The following is a 13,753-nucleotide window of genomic DNA, read 5'->3' as shown; positions in this document are numbered from 1 at the left end:
GAATCCAGGTTAAGTTTCAGGATGAATGACATGAAGTCAAATATAATATTCAGGGAAATTACTTCTGATGATTCGCAGCCCTAAAAATTTAAAATACTTATGCCCTTTATAAAAAAGAGAAGAAAAATATCTAAAAATCAGCAATACAAAATTAAAAAGAAAACAGACAACTGATTAGAAAATTTCCCCCCTTATTAATAAGAATGATACACTTCATGCTTTAAACAAATTGAAGTAATAATCATTTGGAAATATTTTCTTCCATATACTCATTATTATTAAACAATTATAAGAATAGAAAGACAGTATAAAATTTATTTCAACACCTAACAAATAAACATTTTTGTTCCAAATCAGTATTCATTCTTAGTTGATATGAATAAAACATAATGTACAATCATTGGAAAATTTATATTGAAATGAAATAAATTTGAACTCCAGCTGAATGGTGAAACACACACACACACACACACACACACACACACACACACACACACACACACACACACACACACACACACACACACACACACACACACACACACACACAAATAGACACCAAATAAACAATGAATGAAAGATATTGTATGGAAAATTAATTTAAAATTCAAGTAAAGTGTTTTATCTCTGGGGCATGAAATAAAATATTAAGCTTACTTTTGAATAACAATGTCATGAAGCCCAATTTCATATCTATATAGATTAATTCTGATCTTCTGCATCAAAAAAATTGAAGAAATTATTATGCCCTAAAAATAAAAAAGAAGAAATCAATAAAATAATCAAGAAAACAGAATTAGAAATAAAACATTCATAATATTACACATTTTTTAATCTAATTAATAAAAATGAGACTCTTTAACCTATAAAAAAATGAAACAATAATCATTGGGAAAATTTTTAAATTCTGACACAAATATTAAAAAATAGCATGAACACAAAGACAGAACACATTTTACTATAATAACTGGAAAATAATAAATTGTGTTTTCATTCCAAGTAGGTTACGAAAAAATATAATCTACACAGAGAAAAAACTTTAAATTGCAATGAAATATATCTCAATTTCAGTTGAAATAAAAAATCAATGAAAAAAAGATTCATTGAGCATGTGTGATTTAAATTTCATCTAAAATATTTCAAATCTGGTTTCAAGAAACACGTAAAAAATAGAATCCAGGTTAAGTTTCAGGATGAATGACATGAAGTCAAATATAATATTCAGGGAAATTACTTCTGATGATTCGCAGCCCTAAAAATTTAACAAATACTTATGCCCTTGATAAAAAAAGAGAAGAAATATATCTAAAAATCAGCAATATAAATTAAATAGAAATTAGACAACTGATTAGAAAATTTCCCCCCTTATTAATAAGAATGATACACTTCATGATTTAAACAAATTGAAGTAATACTCATTTGGAAATATTTTCTTCCATATACTCATTATTATTAAACAATTATAAGAATAGAAAGACAGTATAAAATTTATTTCAACACCTAACAAAAAAACATTTTTGTTCCAAATCACTATTCATTCTTAGTTGATATGAATAAAACATAATGTACAAACATTGGAAAATTTATATTGAAATGAAATAAATTTGAACTCCAGCTGAATGGTGAAACACACACACACACACACACACACACACACACACACACACACACACACACACACACACACACACACACACACACACACACACACACACACACACACACACACACACACACACACACACACACACACACACACACACAAATAGACACCAAATAAACAATGAATGAAAGATATTGTATGGAAAATTAATTTAAAATTCAAGTAAAGTGTTTTATCTCTGGGGCATGAAATAAAATATTAAGCTTACTTTTGAATAACAATGTCATGAAGCCCAATTTCATATCTATATAGATTAATTCTGATCTTCTGCATCAAAAAAATTGAAGAAATTATTATGCCCTAAAAATAAAAAAGAAGAAATCAATAAAATAATCAAGAAAACAGAATTAGAAATAAAACATTCATAATATTACACATTTTTTAATCTAATTAATAAAAATGAGACTCTTTAACCTATAAAAAAATGAAACAATAATCATTGGGAAAATTTTTAAATTCTGACACAAATATTAAAAAATAGCATGAACACAAAGACAGAACACATTTTACTATAATAACTGGAAAATAATAAATTGTGTTGGAAATGTGTTTTCATTCCAAGTAGGTTACGAAAAAATATAATCTACACAGAGAAAAAACTTTAAATTGCAATGAAATATATCTGAATTTCAGTTGAAATAAAAAATCAATGAAAAAAAGATTCATTGAGCATGTGTGATTTAAATTTCATCTAAAATATTTCAAATCTGGTTTCAAGAAACACGTAAAAAATAGAATCCAGGTTAAGTTTCAGGATGAATGACATGAAGTCAAATATAATATTCAGGGAAATTACTTCTGATGATTCGCAGCCCTAAAAATTTAACAAATACTTATGCCCTTTATAAAAAAAGAGAAGAAATATATCTAAAAATCAGCAATATAAATTAAATAGAAATTAGACAACTGATTAGAAAATTTCCCCCCTTATTAATAAGAATGATACACTTCATGATTTAAACAAATTGAAGTAATACTCATTTGGAAATATTTTCTTCCATATACTCATTATTATTAAACAATTATAAGAATAGAAAGACAGTATAAAATTTATTTCAACACCTAACAAAAAAACATTTTTGTTCCAAATCACTATTCATTCTTAGTTGATATGAATAAAACATAATGTACAATCATTGGAAAATTTATATTGAAATGAAATAAATTTGAACTCCAGCTGAATGGTGAAACACACACACACACACACACACACACACACACACACACACACACACACACACACACACACACACACACACACACACACACACACACACACACACACACACACACACACACACACACAAATAGACACCAAATAAACAATGAATGAAAGATATTGTATGGAAAATTAATTTAAAATTCAAGTAAAGTGTTTTATCTCTGGGGCATGAAATAAAATATTAAGCTTACTTTTGAATAACAATGTCATGACGCCCAATTTCATATCTATATAGATTAATTCTGATCTTCTGCATCAAAAAAATTGAAGAAATTATTATGCCCTAAAAATAAAAAAGAAGAAATCAATAAAATAATCAAGAAAACAGAATTAGAAATAAAACATTCATAATATTACACATTTTTAATCTAATTAATAAAAAAGAGACTCTTTAACCTATTAAAAATTAAACAATAATCATTGGGAAAACTTTTAAATTCTGACAAAAATATTAAAAAATGGCATGAACACAAAGACAGAACACATTTTACTATAATAACTGGAAAATAATAAATTGTGTTGGAAATGTGTTTTCATTCCAAGTAGGTTACGAAAAAATATAATCTACACAGAGAAAAACTTTAAATTGCAATGAAATATATCTGAATTTCAGTTGAAATAAAAAATCAATGAAAAAAAAGATTCATTGAGCATGTGCGATTTAAATTTCATCTAAAATATTTCAAATCTGGTTTCAAGAAACACGTAAAAAATAGAATCCAGGTTAAGTTTCAGGATGAATGACATGAAGTCAAATATAATATTCAGGGAAATTACTTCTGATTATTCGCAGCCCTAAAAATTTAACAAATACTTATGCCCTTTATAAAAAAGAGAAGAAATATATCTAAAAATCAGCAATACAAAATTAAAAAGAAAACAGACAACTGATTAGAAAATTTCCCCCCTTATTAATAAGAATGATACACTTCATGCTTTAAACAAATTGAAGTAATAATCATTTGGAAATATTTTCTTCCATATACTCCAAATTATTAAACAATTATAAGAATAGAATGACAGTATAAAATTTATTTCAACACCTGACAAATAAACATTTTTGTTCCAAATCTGTATTCATTCCAAGTTGATATGAATAAAACATAATGTACAATCATTGGCAAATTAATATTGAAATGAAATAAATTTCAACTCCAGTTGAATGGTGAAACACAAACACAAACACACAAACACACACACACACACACACACACACACACACACACACACACACACACACACACACACACACACACACACACACACACACACACACACACACACACAAATAGACACCAAATAAACAATGAATGAAAGATATTGTATGGAAAATTAATTTAAAATTCAAGTAAAGTGTTTTATCTCTGGGGCATGAAATAAAATATTAAGCTTACTTTTGAATAACAATGTCATGAAGCCCAATTTCATATCTATATAGATTAATTCTGATCTTCTGCATCAAAAAAATTGAAGAAATTATTATGCCCTAAAAATAAAAAAGAGGAAATCAATAAAATAATCAAGAAAACAGAATTAGAAATAAAACATTCATAATATTACACATTTTTTAATCTAATTAATAAAAATGAGACTCTTTAACCTATTAAAAAATGAAACAATAATCATTGGGAAAATTTTTAAATTCTGACACAAATATTAAAAAAAAAGCATGAACACAAAGACAGAACACATTTTACTATAATAAGTGGAAAATAATAATTTGTGTTGGAAATGTGTTTTCATTCCAAGTAGGTTATGAAAAAATATAATCTACACAGAGAAAAAACTTTAAATTGCAATGAAATATATCTGAATTTCAGTTGAAATAAAAAATCAATGAAAAAAAGATTCATTGAGCATGTGTGATTTAAATTTCATCTAAAATATTTCAAGTCTGGTTTCAAGAAACATGTAAAAAATAGAATCCAGGTTAAGTTTCAGGATGAATGACAAGAAGTCAAATATAATATTCAGGGAAATTACTTCTGATGTTTGGCAGCCCTAAAAATTTAACAAATACTTATGCCCTTTATAAAAAAGAGATGAAATACATCTAAAAATCAGCAATACGAAATTAAAAAGAAAACAGACAACTAATTAGAAAAATTTCCCCCCTTATTAATAAAAATGATACACTTCATGCTTTAAACAAATTGAAGTAATAATCATTTGGAAATATTTTCTTCCATATACTCATTATTATTAAACAATTATAAGAATAGAAAGACAGTATAAAATTTATTTCAACACCTAACAAATAAACATTTTTGTTCCAAATCAGTATTCATTCTTAGTTGATATGAATAAAACATAATGTACAATCATTGGAAAATTTATATTGAAATGAAATAAATTTGAACTCCAGTTGAATGGTGAAACACAAACACACACACACACACACACACACACACACACACACACACACACACACACACACACACACACACAAATAGACACCAAATAAACAATGAATGAAAGATATTGTATGGAAAATTAATTTAAAATTCAAGTAAAGTGTTTTATCTCTGTGGCATGAAATAAAATATTAAGCTTACTTTTGAATAACAATGTCATGAAGCCCAATTTCATATCTATATAGATTAATTCTGATCTTCTGCATCAAAAAAATTGAAGAAATTATTATGCCCTAAAAATAAAAAAGAAGAAATCAATAAAATAATCAAGAAAACAGAATTAGAAATAAAACATTCATAATATTACACATTTTTTAATCTAATTAATAAAAATGAGACTCTTTAACCTATAAAAAAATGAAACAATAATCATTGGGAAAATTTTTAAATTCTGACACAAATATTAAAAAATAGCATGAACACAAAGACAGAACACATTTTACTATAATAACTGGAAAATAATAAATTGTGTTGGAAATGTGTTTTCATTCCAAGTAGGTTACGAAAAAATATAATCTACACAGAGAAAAAACTTTAAATTGCAATGAAATATATCTGAATTTCAGTTGAAATAAAAAAAATCAATGAAAAAAAGATTCATTGAGCATATGTGATTTAAATTTCATCTAAAATATTTCAAATCTGGTTTCAAGAAACATGTAAAAAATAGAATCCAGGTTAAGTTTCAGGATGAATGACATGAAGTCAAATATAATATTCAGGGAAATTACTTCTGATGATTCGCAGCCCTAAATATTTAACAAATACTTATGCCCTTTATAAAAAAGAGAAGAAATATATCTAAAAATCAGCAATACAAAATTAAAAAGAAAACAGACAACTGATTAGAAAATTTCCCCCCTTATTAATAAGAATGATACACTTCATGCTTTAAACAAATTGAAGTAATAATCATTTGGAAATATTTTCTTTCATATACTCCAAATTATTAAACAATTATAAGAATAGAATGACAGTATAAAATTTATTTCAACACCTGACAAATAAACATTTTTGTTCCAAATCTGTATTCATTCCAAGTTGATATGAATAAAACATAATGTACAATCATTGGCAAATTAATATTGAAATGAAATAAATTTGAACTTCAGCTGAATGGTGAAACACACACACACACACACACACACACACACACACACACACACACACACACACACACACACACACACACACACACACACACACACACACACACACACACACAACTGAAACAATGACTGAATCAGTGAAAATATAATCTACACAGAGAAAAAAACTTTAAATTGCAATGAAATATATCTGAAATTCAGTTGAAATAAAAACAAAATAAGACAGGGCAATAAAAAATCAATGAAAAAAAGATTCATTGAGCATGTGTGATTTAAATTTCATCTAAAATATTTCAAATCTGGTTTCAAGAAATATGTAAAATAGAGAATCCAGCTTAAGTTTCAGGATGAATGGCATGAAGTCAAATATAATATTCAGGGAAATTACTTCTGATGTTTGGCAGCCCTAAAAATTTAACAAATACTTATGCTCTTTATAAAAAAGAGATGAAATACATCTAAAAATCAGCAATAAGAAATTAAAAAGAAAACAGACATTTGATTAGAAAAATTCCCCCCCTTATTAATAAAAATGATACACTTAATGCTTTAAACAAATTCAAGTAATAATCATTTGGAAATATTTTCTTCCATATACTCAAAATTATTAAACAATAATAAGAATAGAATGACAGTATAAAATTTATTTCTACACCTGACAAATAAACATTTTTGTTCCAAATCTGTATTCATTCCAAGTTGTAATGAATAAAACATAATGTACAATCATTGGAAAATTTATATTGAAATGAAATAATTTTGAACTCCAGCTGAATGGTGAAACACACACACACACACACACACACACACACACACACACACACACACACACACACACACACACACACACACACACACACACACACACACACACACACACACACACACACACACACACACACACACACACACACACACACACACACACACACACACACACACACACACACACACACACACACACACACACAAATGGACAACAAATAAACAATGAATGAATCAGTGAAAATATAATCTACACAGAGAAAAAACTTTAAATTGCAATGAAATATATCTGAAATTCAGTTGAAATAAAAACTAAATAAGACTGGGCAATAAAAAATCAATGAAAAAAAGATTCATTGAGCATGTGTGATTAAAATTTCACGAAAATATTTCAAGTCTGGTTTCAAGAAACATGTAAAAAATAGAATCCAGCTTAAGTTTCAGGATGAATGACATGAAGTCAAATATAATATTCAGGGAAATTACTTCTGATAATTGGCAGCCCTAAAAATTTAACAAATACTTATGCCCTTTATAAAAAAGAGAAGAAATACATCTAAAAATCAGCAATACAAAATTAAAAAGAAAACAGACAACTGATTAGAAAAATTTCCCCCCTTATTAATAAAAATGATACACTTCATGCTTTAAAGAAATTGAAGTAATAATCATTTGGAAATATTTTCTTCCATATACTCAAAATTATTAAACAAATATAAGAATAGAAAGACAGTATAAAATTTATTTCAACACCTAACAAATAAACATTTTTGTTCCAAATCAGTATTCATTCCAAGTTGATATGAATAAAACATAATGTACAATCATTGGAAAATTTATATTGAAATGAAATAATTTTGAACTCCAGCTGAATGGTGAAACACACACACACACACACACACACACACACACACACACACACACACACACACACACACACACACACACACACACACACACACACACAAATAGACACCAAATATAAACAATGAATGAAAAATATTGTATGGAAAATTAATTTAAAATTCAAGTAAAGTGTTTTATCTCTGTGGCATGAAATAAAATATTAAGCTTACTTTTGAATAACAATGTCATGAAGCCCAATTTCATATCTATATAAATTAATTCTGATCTTCTGCATCAAAAAAATTGAAGAAATTATTATGCCCTGAAAATAAAAAAAAAAAAGAAGAAATAAATAAAATGATAAGAGAAAAGAATTAGAAATAAAACATTCATTATATTACACATTTTTTAATCTAATTAATAAAAACGAGACTCTTTAACCTATTAAAAAATGAAACAATAATCATTGAGAAAATTTTCAAATTCTGACACAAATATTAAAAAATAGCATGAACACAAAGACAGAACACATTTTACTATAATAACTGGAAAATAATAATTTGTGTTGGAAATGTGTTTTCATTCCAAGTAGGTTATGAAAAAATATAATCTATAAAGAGAAAAAGCTTTAAATTGCAATGAAATATATCTGAATTTCAGTTGAAATAAAAAATCAATGAAAAAAAGATTCATTGAGCATGTGTGATTTAAATTTCATCTAAAATATTTCAAATCTGGTTTCAAGAAACATGTAAAAAAGAGAATCCAGCTTAAGTTTCAGGATGAATGACATGAAGTCAAATATAATATTCAGGGAAATTACTTCTGATGTTTGGCAGCCCTAAACATTTAAAAAATACTTATGCTCTTTATAAAAAAGAGATGAAATACATCTAAAAATCAGCAATACAAAATTAAAAAGAAAACAGACAACTGATTAGAAAAAATTCCCCCCTTATTAATAAAAATGATACACTTAATGCTTTAAACAAATTCAAGTAATAATCATTTGGAAATATTTTCTTCCATATACTCAAAATTATTAAACAATAATAAGAATAGAATGACAGTATAAAATTTATTTCTACAGCTGACAAATAAGCATTTTTGTTCCAAATCTGTATTCATTCCAAGTTGTAATGAATAAAACATAATGTACAATCATTGGAAAATTTATATTGAAATGAAATAAATTTGAACTCCAGCTGAATGGTGAAACACACACACACACACACACACACACACACACACACACACACACACACACACACACACACACACACACACACACACACACACACACACACACACACACACAAATGGACAACAAATAAACAATGAATGAATCAGTGAAAATATAATCTACACAGAGAAAAAACTTTAAATTGCAATGAAATATATCTGAAATTCAGTCGAAATAAAAACTAAATAAGACTGGGCAATAAAAAAATCAATGAAAAAAAGATTCATTGAGCATGTGTGATTAAAATTTCATGTAAAATATTTCAAGTCTGGTTTCAAGAAACATGTAAAAAATAGAATCCAGCTTAAGTTTCAGGATGAATGACATGAAGTCAAATATAATATTCAGGGAAATTACTTCTGATAATTGGCAGCCCTAAAAATTTAACAAATACTTATGCCCTTTATAAAAAAGAGAAGAAATACATCTAAAAATCAGCAATACAAAATTAAAAAGAAAACAGACAACTGATTAGAAAAATTTCCCCCCTTAGTAATAAAAATGATACACTTCATGCTTTAAAGAAATTGAAGTAATAATCATTTGGAAATATTTTCTTCCATATACTCAAAATTATTAAACAATTATAAGAATAGAAAGACAGTATAAAATTTATTTCAACACCTAACAAATAAACATTTTTGTTCCAAATCAGTATTCATTCCAAGTTGATATGAATAAAACATAATGTACAATCAATGGAAAATTTATATTGAAATGAAATAAATTTGAACTCCAGCTGAATGGTGAAACACACACACACACACACACACACACACACACACACACACACACACACACACACACACACACACACACACACACACACACACACACACACACACAAATAGACACCAAATAAACAATGAATGAAAGATATTGTATGGAAAATTAATTTAAAATTCAAGTAAAGTGTTTTATCTCTGTGGCATGAAATAAAATATTAATCTTACTTTTGAATAACAATGTCATGAAGCCCAATTTCATACCTATATAAATTAATTCTGATCTTCTGCATCAAAAAAATTGAAGAAATTATTATGCTATGAAAATAAAAAAAAAAGAAGAAATCAATAAAATAATCAAGAAAACAGAATTAGAAATAAAACATTCATTATATTACACATTTTTTAATCTAATTAATAAAAACGAGACTCTTTAACCTATTAAAAAATGAAACAATAATCATTGGGAAAATTTTCAAATTCTGACACAAATATTAAAAAATAGCATGAACACAAAGACAGAACACATTTTACTATAATAACTGGAAAATAATAATTTGTGTTGGAAATGTGTTTTCATTCCAAGTAGGTTATGAAAAAATATAATCTACACAGAGAAAAAGCTTTAAATTGCAATGAAATATATCTGAATTTCAGTTGAAATAAAAAATCAATGAAAAAAAGATTCATTGAGCATGTGTGATTTAAATTTCATCTAAAATATTTCAAATCTGGTTTCAAGAAACATGTAAAAAAGAGAATCCAGCTTAAGTTTCAGGATGAATGACATGAAGTCAAATATAATATTCAGGGAAATTACTTCTGATGTTTGGCAGCCCTAAAAATTTAACAAATACTTATGCCCTTTATAAAAAAGAGATGAAATACATCTAAAAATCAGCAATACAAAATTAAAAAGAAAACAGACAACTGATTAGAAAAAATTCCCCCCTTATTAATAAAAATGATACACTTAATGCTTTAAACAAATTCAAGTAATAATCATTTGGAAATATTTTCTTCCATATACTCAAAATTATTAAATAATAATAAGAATAGAATGACAGTATAAAATTTATTTCAACACCTGACAAATAAACATTTTTGTTCCAAATCTGTATTCATTCCAAGTTGTAATGAATAAAACATAATGTACAATCATTGGAATATTTATATTGAAATGAAATAAATTTGAACTGCAGCTGAATGGTGAAACACACACACACACACACACACACACACACACACACACACACACACACACACACACACACACACACACACACACACACACACACACACACACACACACACACACACACACACACACACACACACACACAGACACCAAATAAACAATGAATGAAAGATATTGTATGGAAAATTAATTTAAAATTCAAGTAAAGTGTTTTATCTCTGTGGCATGAAATAAAATATTAAGCTTACTTTTGAATAACAATGTCATGAAGCCCAATTTCATATCTATATAAATTAATTCTGATCTTCTGCATCAAAAAAATTGAAGAAATTATTATGCCCTGAAAATAAAAAAAAAGAAGAAATCAATAAAATAATCAAGAAAACAGAATTAGAAATAAAACATTCATTATATTACACATTTTTTAATCTAATTAATAAAAACGAGACTCTTTAACCTATTAAAAAATGAAACAATAATCATTGGGAAAATTTTCAAATTCTGACACAAATATTAAAAAATAGCATGAACACAAAGACAGAACACATTTTACTATAATAACTGGAAAATAATAATTTGTGTTGGAAATGTGTTTTCATTCCAAGTAGGTTATGAAAAAATATAATCTACACAGAGAAAAAGCTTTAAATTGCAATGAAATATATCTGAATTTCAGTTGAAATAAAAAATCAATGAAAAAAAGATTCATTGAGCATGTGTGATTTAAATTTCATCTAAAATATTTCAAATCTGGTTTCAAGAAACATGTAAAAAAGAGAATCCAGCTTAAGTTTCAGGATGAATGACATGAAGTCAAATATAATATTCAGGGAAATTACTTCTGATGTTTGGCAGCCCTAAAAATTTAACAAATACTTATGCCCTTTATAAAAAAGAGATGAAATACATCTAAAAATCAGCAATACAAAATTAAAAAGAAAACAGACAACTGATTAGAAAAAATTCCCCCCTTATTAATAAAAATGATACACTTAATGCTTTAAACAAATTCAAGTAATAATCATTTGGAAATATTTTCTTCCATATACTCAAAATTATTAAATAATAATAAGAATAGAATGACAGTATAAAATTTATTTCAACACCTGACAAATAAACATTTTTGTTCCAAATCTGTATTCATTCCAAGTTGTAATGAATAAAACATAATGTACAATCATTGGAAAATTTATATTGAAATGAAATAAATTTGAACTCCAGCTGAATGGTGAAACACACACACACACACACACACACACACACACACACACACACACACACACACACACACACACACACACACACAAACAAATGGACAACAAATAAACAATGAATGAATCAGTGAAAATATAATCTACACAGAGAAAAAACTTTAAATTGCAATGAAATATATCTGAAATTCAGTCGAAATAAAAACTAAATAAGACTGGGCAATAAAAAAATCAATGAAAAAAAGATTCATTGAGCATGTGTGATTAAAATTTCATGTAAAATATTTCAAGTCTGGTTTCAAGAAACATGTAAAAAATAGAATGCAGCTTAAGTTTCAGGATGAATGACATGAAGTCAAATATAATATTCCGGGAAATTACTTCTGATAATTGGCAGCCCTAAAAATTTAACAAATACTTATGCCCTTTATAAAAAAGAGAAGAAATACATCTAAAAATCAGCAATACAAAATTAAAAAGAAAACAGACAACTGATTAGAAAAATTTCCCCCCTTATTAATAAAAATGATACACTTCATGCTTTAAAGAAATTGAAGTAATAATCATTTGGAAATATTTTCTTCCATATACTCAAAATTATTAAACAATTATAAGAATAGAAAGACAGTATAAAATTTATTTCAACACCTAACAAATAAACATTTTTGTTCCAAATCAGTATTCATTCCAAGTTGATATGAATAAAACATAATGTACAATCATTGGAAAATTTATATTGAAATGAAATAAATTTGAACTCCAGCTGAATGGTGAAACACACACACACACACACACACACACACACACACACACACACACACACACACACACACACACACACACACACACACACACACACACACACACACACACACACACACAAACAAACAAATGGACAACAAATAAACAATGAATGAATCAGTGAAAATATAATCTACACAGAGAAAAAACTTTAAATTGCAATGAAATATATCTGAAATTCAGTCGAAATAAAAACTAAATAAGACTGGGCAATAAAAAATCAATGAAAAAAAGATTCATTGAGCATGTGTGATTAAAATTTCATGTAAAATATTTCAAGTCTGGTTTCAAGAAACATGTAAAAAAGAGAATCCAGCTTAAGTTTCAGGATGAATGACATGAAGTCAAATATAATATTCAGGGAAATTACTTCTGATAATTGGCAGCCCTAAAAATTTAACAAATACTTATGCCCTTTATAAAAAAGAGAAGAAATACATCTAAAAATCAGCAATACAAAATTAAAAAGAAAACAGACAACTGATTAGAAAAATTTCCCCCCTTATTAATAAAAATGATACAATTCATGCTTTAAAGAAATTGAAGTAATAATCAT

General features: G+C 26.6%; 1 long non-coding RNA gene across 3 annotated transcripts in view; it reads right to left on the bottom strand.

The window, feature by feature from the left end:
• Positions 1 to 11,455: 11,455 nt before the first annotated feature.
• The window catches only part of LOC129960826 (uncharacterized), a 35,608-nt gene continuing 33,310 nt past the window's right edge, over positions 11,456 to 13,753 (bottom strand). For all 3 annotated transcript variants that reach the window (XR_008783696.1, XR_008783697.1, XR_008783698.1), the window contains one exon: positions 11,456 to 11,525. This is a non-coding gene — a long non-coding RNA (uncharacterized LOC129960826). The remainder of the gene's footprint in view (positions 11,526 to 13,753) is intronic.

This window comes from Argiope bruennichi, chromosome X2 (genome assembly GCF_947563725.1).
Source record: "Argiope bruennichi chromosome X2, qqArgBrue1.1, whole genome shotgun sequence".
In the NCBI taxonomy this organism is placed as follows: domain Eukaryota; kingdom Metazoa; phylum Arthropoda; class Arachnida; order Araneae; family Araneidae; genus Argiope; species Argiope bruennichi.
This window is presented reverse-complemented; position numbering and strand designations above follow the sequence as displayed.